Source organism: Vicia villosa, unplaced genomic scaffold (assembly GCF_029867415.1).
Source record: "Vicia villosa cultivar HV-30 ecotype Madison, WI unplaced genomic scaffold, Vvil1.0 ctg.000839F_1_1, whole genome shotgun sequence".
In the NCBI taxonomy this organism is placed as follows: Eukaryota; Viridiplantae; Streptophyta; class Magnoliopsida; order Fabales; family Fabaceae; genus Vicia; species Vicia villosa.
Window position 1 is genome coordinate 16857 of NW_026705372.1, and position 6418 is coordinate 23274.

Genomic DNA, 6418 nt, shown 5'->3' on the forward strand with positions numbered 1-6418 from the left:
CTCGACAATATTGTAATCACTCTTGCAGATGATTTTCAATATTTCCTCCATTTCTTGCTTTGATGGATCCTCAGCAGTGATTTCCACCGGTATTTGAACTTGTTCAACTTGTGGCTCTTTGCCTCGAGCGCTGATATCTTGATTAGGAACTGGGACCTGGACTGGACTAGCAGCAACATTTGGAGATATTTCTGGCGAAAAGATCCTTCCAGGAGCGGAGTTGACAACTCGTTCACATCATAGATGTAAACATTGTCCAGGATAGCATTAACAGTTTTATCATGCTTCGGCATAGGTGCCGTGATGACGTTTGGAGTTTCTGGAGGATCGAACTCAATTTCTCCAGCATCTATCATGTCTTGTATTTTATTTTTCAGGGCCCAACAGTGATCTGCGTCATGTTCTGGACAGTTGGAGTGATACGCACATGTTGCATCGGGGCGATAACTCGGAGAGGTAGTGTTGACATTCTTTGGAGGATCTTTTAACGTGATCAGATCTGCTTTTAGCAAATGCTGCAATGCCTGGGAGATTGGCATGTTGATTCTGGTGAAATTTCTTCTTGGCGCATTTGGTCGACGCGTATATTTTGGTTGTTGATCCTTTTGAGGTGCAGATGCGGAGATTAGAACTGCTCCCACAGATTGGTGATGCTCACTTTGGCGACCTTTCTGAATTTGCATTGTATTGACCTCATTTCTCCCACTGACGGGCCTTTTTGTAGTACCAGAGGAAGAGCCTATTTGAATTTTTCCATTCTGAATGCCACTTTCGACACGTTTTCCAGTTAATATCAGGTCAGTGAAACCTGATGATGAACTTCCCAGCAAATGACTATAGAAAGGGCCAGTTAAAGTGCCCATGAACATGTCGACCAACTCGCGATCAGATAAGGGTGGTTGAACCCTTCCAGCCATATCTCTCCACTTTTGTGCATATCCTTTGAAACTCTCTTTTGGTGCCATGGACATGCCCGCAATTGAGTACGGGTTGGTGCAAGATCAGCATTGTATTGGTACTGTTTGTAAAAAGCAGCAGCTAACTCTTCCCAAGTATGAACCTTTGTACTTTCCAATTGGTAGTACCACTCAAGTTGTGTACCCGACAAACTTTCTTGGAAGAAGTGAATCCACAATTTGTTATCTGTGGTGTGAGGTATTATCTTCCTTACATATGATCTCAGATGTAGTTTTGGGCAAGAAACTCCATCATATTTTGCAAAGACAAGAACTTTGAATTTGGGAGGGATAACAACATCTGAGACGAGTCTCATATCATTGAAATCTAAGCCAGGTATTTTTTGTATCTCCATAACTTTCATACGTTCTTCCAACTGCTGGTACTTGTCATCATCCTGTTCGTCTCCAGAATGATCATTTTCTTCATTAGAAGAGAGAGAGAGGGTTTAGCAGAACCCTGGATCTGTGATTGTGTCCTTGTTCACCATCACCGACTATTTCAGGGATCGGTGGCTTTTTGAACTTTTTGGCTGGGATTCTGATCTTTCTTTTCAGTTGGCTCAAGCCTACAGATCCTTTGGTCTTCTTTTTCTTTTTGATCATCAGGGCTTTCAGTTCTTGTTGCCCCTTTGCCAGCTCCATAATTTCCATTTGAACTTGGGCGTTTTGTGCTTCGAGATTCTTGATGCTTGTTTCAGATTCCATCTCTTCTGACTGAAATAAACAGCGAGGAGATGAGAAATCCGTCATGTGAACCTGTTATGCAATGTGTATGAATGAATGAAATGTATATGCAATGTTTATGAATGAAATGTATATGCAATGTATATGCAATGTTTTCAAGGATCTTAGAGTTTAGATTTGTTAAAACAAAGGAGAAACAAACATTAGTTAAACAATTTATTCCTTTCCTTTTTTTTTCTTTTCTTTGCCTCATTCGGGCTTACAAAACAGAAATGAAGAAAATGAATGATCCCTCGGGTCTCCCCTGGACGCTTTCTCTTTGCACCCAGGAATGCGTTGATCTGCTGCTCTTCTTGGAGTTGTCCGGTGAGCTCCAATAATCTTCTCTCATAGTCTTGACAGTGTGCTTTGAAGGTGTCTCTTTCCTCTTTGAGTTGTACCCAAGATTTTTGCAACTCTTCCAAGTCAGTTGGCATATCCGGATGTAGAATAACTTGAGGTTCGTCTCCTTCGACCTCTGGCTCAATGGTTACGGGTAGAATAGCAGGATACGGCATGATGAGTTTCTGAGCATGAGCCCGTACCCATCTGAGGTAAGGTTCCATAGGAATAGAATTCCATTTCCCCAGAGTTTTTCTTTCTATTCTATAGACACTGCCCATGAATGTATGAACCTTCGTCGGTGTCTATGGGAATCATCCTCGTAATCAAACACAATGCCACGGATAATCATGTCATGAGTACCGTTTCTCCTTGCATATCCGAATTGGCATAAAGCTAAAGAGGGATTGTAAGTGATCCCCCCTTTGATGCCAAGTAGTGGCACATTAGGATACTCTCCACAATGATCAATGATAGTAATGTCTCTTTGAAAGAAGTTGTTCCACCGGATATCTGAATGAGACAAAGACATAATCCTGCGAGACCATTGCATTCTTTGTTCATTTCTTAACACTGATCGGGGAAGATGAAATGTAAACCACCTAGCCAGTAGTGGTATACAACACATAAGAGTTCCTCGTTTCTTCATGGTACGAGTGTGTAGAGAATGTAGAATGTCTCCCAACAAGGTTGGTACCCCGGGTTACGGGTTAGGAAAAGGTTGATGATGTGTACACTTATGAACTGGTCGGGATTAGGGAATAAAACCAAACCATAGATCAAAAGAGCTACAACCTCCTCGAAAGCTGGATAACTTTTGTTTTCTAGTAGTAATCGAGCCTTTTCCATTAAGAACTTAGCAAGCAAACCCTTAATTCCACTCTTTGTTTCCCAATTGGACTCGATTTCTGACTTTCGCAAATGTAAGGCAGCAGCAATGACTTCAGGTTTTGGAATCCTTTCTAAACTAGTGAAAGGTAATTGATCTCGAACAGGTAATCCAATTAGTTCAGAGAACTCTTCCAAGGTGGGTACTAACTGGTAATTAGGAAATGTAAAGCAATGATGTTCGGGATCAAAGAACTGGAACAGGACCCGTATCATGTCTTCTTCAAACTTTGAGGTAACCAAATGGAGTAGGTGACCGTGCTTTCCGGTAAATTGAGCATTCCTGGGAAATTCCAATATTAGATGCTTAAGTTCTGATGGCACCGTTGAAATGTTGATTCGGATGTAATCTCTGGTGGCGGGAGCCATTACCTGCAATAACAAAAGGTAAACTCTTTGATCCTTGAAATGATTAATGAGAAAATGATATGATGTTATGATGTTAAACATGTGGCACACACAAACAAATCAAACAATAGCCTTAGGTTTAAAGGCTTGCATGAAGTTCATAGGTGATACCCTCCCCACTGAAGTTGAGTTGGTTAAAACTTGTCCTAGAATAGTATTCGGGTTCTATGATCCTTGGAGACAACATCTCAATACGGCGCTCGGACGGCCGATCAAAAATATTCCTCGAGGATAACTAACTTCGATCAATTTCAAAGCTAGCCACTTAATAGGCCACAAGTCAAGTTCAACTACAAGGTTCTAAGACAAATTAGTGTTTAATGACATTTCGGAAGCCTAATATACTCCTTGATCGTTTTCAAGGGACACCAGTATAAACCAAAGTATCGCACTAACGGTGACTACCAGATCAACCGTATCGGTACATGCCGTACAGTTTTCTTGGTCTATTGTCACATACTTAAGGTATCTCGAGATTCGGGTTAGAATCTTTCACATAAGCAAAATAGCCAAACAAACCTTTGAAAAATAGAGCAATCAAATCAAACAATTGAAAACATCAAAGTGATCTATTCTCTAAAGGTAACCCCTTTTGAAAACATTTTGTTTTTTTGAAAGTATGTCCCCAGTAGAGTCGCTAGTTCTGTCGCCCTCGGTTTTTGGCCATACCTCTCGCGGAGAGATACGCAAACTGACTCTTTTTTGTTTCTGCTTTTGTATTTGAAAATCAGAGAGTCGCCACCGACCTTTTATTTTATCCAATTAAGGAAAGGTTTATAAAAGAAACAGTAAAAAGACCTTTAAGAAATTCTGGGTAAGGGGGTAGGTTATACAAAGGGAAGGTGTTAACAACCTTTGTATCCATGGTTATCCATGGGCTCTTTAATTTGCTTAGCTCACTTGTTTTCGATCACTTTTCAATTGCTTTAAAATGCTCGTATGTGGTTTGAAATACCTTGGTAAATTAACTTTGTAATGATCCTTGTGCGGATGTATACAAAGTGTTTTTTATCTTTCAAAAGATGTTTTGAAAAAAGAAAGTTAACTTCGTAATGATCCTCGTTTGGAAATATACAAAGTATTGTCTTTTTTGAAAGTTTTGTTTTGAAAAACAATGGTATATGAGAAATTTGTTTGTTTTGATTTGAGCAAGCAAATTAGGAGGTCTACCCTAAGTTGTAAGGTCTTTATCCTATTTCCTTTAAAAAATCCATCCTTTCTTTGGATATAAACAAAAGTTCGATTCGAAACAGTTGAATTTGATTTCTTTGACTTTTGGAAAGAATGAGAAGGGATTACCCTAAGAGGTGCAAATGTGATTGTGTTTTGATTCAGATATTTTATCTTTGAAGTTAGTGATCTAACGATTCAATTTTATCTTTGACATACACGCAGTTTATATGTGCTGGAATTTAAAATGCGGAAAGTAAATCTACGCTATTACATCGATTGTGCAGGAAATGTAAACTACGCTATTTACATGAATTTGACAACCTATACATTTATCTAGGAATTTAAATTGCATGAAAATAAAAGAAATGTTTTTGGATTTTTTGATGATTGATTTTAATTATAATTAATGCATGATTAATTAAATTAAAATGAGGAAAAAAGATGAAAATAAATTTAAACTTAGAAATTAAGTTCAACATATGTTTAAAATGTTTGTCAATTAATTTTAAAACAAAACTATTTTTTTTGGAATTTTTGAAATTGATTTGAAATTTATTAAGTTAACTAATACATAATTATACAAATAATTACACAAATAATTAAAACTTAAAGAGAAAATTATTCTAAATATGTACAAAAGTAGTTTATAGTATATAAACAATATTTAATATAAAGAACAAATTTTTTTATGATTTTTGATTGGTTGAAAATAATTAAAGGATAAATATATGCATATTATCTAATTAATTATACAAAATATTTAAATTATGAAGAAAAATAAAATATTTTTATATCAGAAAATAAAATATTATTTTAGAAACTTAAAAATATTTTTTGTGTATTTTTTGGATTTTTAAAACTATTTTTAATTAATTTAACAAAGAAATTAAAATAAAAATAGAAAAATAGAAAGTAAAATAATCAGGTGTGTTATGTTGTTGGGTTTATGGTGTGTTCGCATGTTTTGGTGCGTTTGATGTGCTTTCAGATTGATCGTGTGGCTCAGATTGAAGAGAACATGGTATGCATGGATAGGAGTGCAGCAATGGATCAGTTAACTATTAAAAGTCTGAGGTGGGACCCACGCGAGCTAACCAACGAATAAAAAGAGGAGAAGATGTCACGCGAGCGGTCAAATGGTCCTCTTTACTATTCATCATCTTCTTCAATTTACCTATGGATTTTGCTGCAGATTTACCAGCGACTTTACCTGCGGATTCCATCTTCGAATTTCTGGATTTTTGAAACCTACAAAAACGCATGAAAATAAAAACCACAATGGCCCAGATCTACTAAATACGACCTCCTGAATCCAATGGTGAGGTTAGTTTTCTCATTTGATCACGTTAAGTATGAAAACGATGAAGCTTTGAGCTTCAACCATGGCATCCCATGACTCAGGGCTTTAAGCTCACATGTTAGACGTTAGATCTACCCCATATGATCTCAATGAGATAGCAAAGGCATTAGATTTTGTTTAAATAAGCTTATAGTAGAGATATCAAAAGTTGATAATATGCATGAATATGTTACTTTTGAAACACGAGTTCTATGAGCATGTAGCTATGATTATTGATCCTAACTTACTATATTAAGTTCCAGGAGATGATTAGAACAATTGGTTTGTATTGATAATGGTTGGAATATGGAAATTGAAAATTACAAAGTTTATGGAATTTTTGAGAATTTTGGTGAGTTTTCTTGCTATGCCTTGGCTATAATTTCGTGTGTGTTGTTGTTGAAGTATTCAGCTTCATTTATAGGCCAAGAGGTGCTTAGAAACTAAGCCAAGAAGCATTGATTTCCTTTGTTGAATTCTTGATTTTTAAATATTAAAAATCTTTGAATTGTTGACCAAGTCTTGCTCCTCTTCACTTCTCTTGCCTTGTACTTCAATCTTCTGCAGAAAATTAAAGATTCTTTGA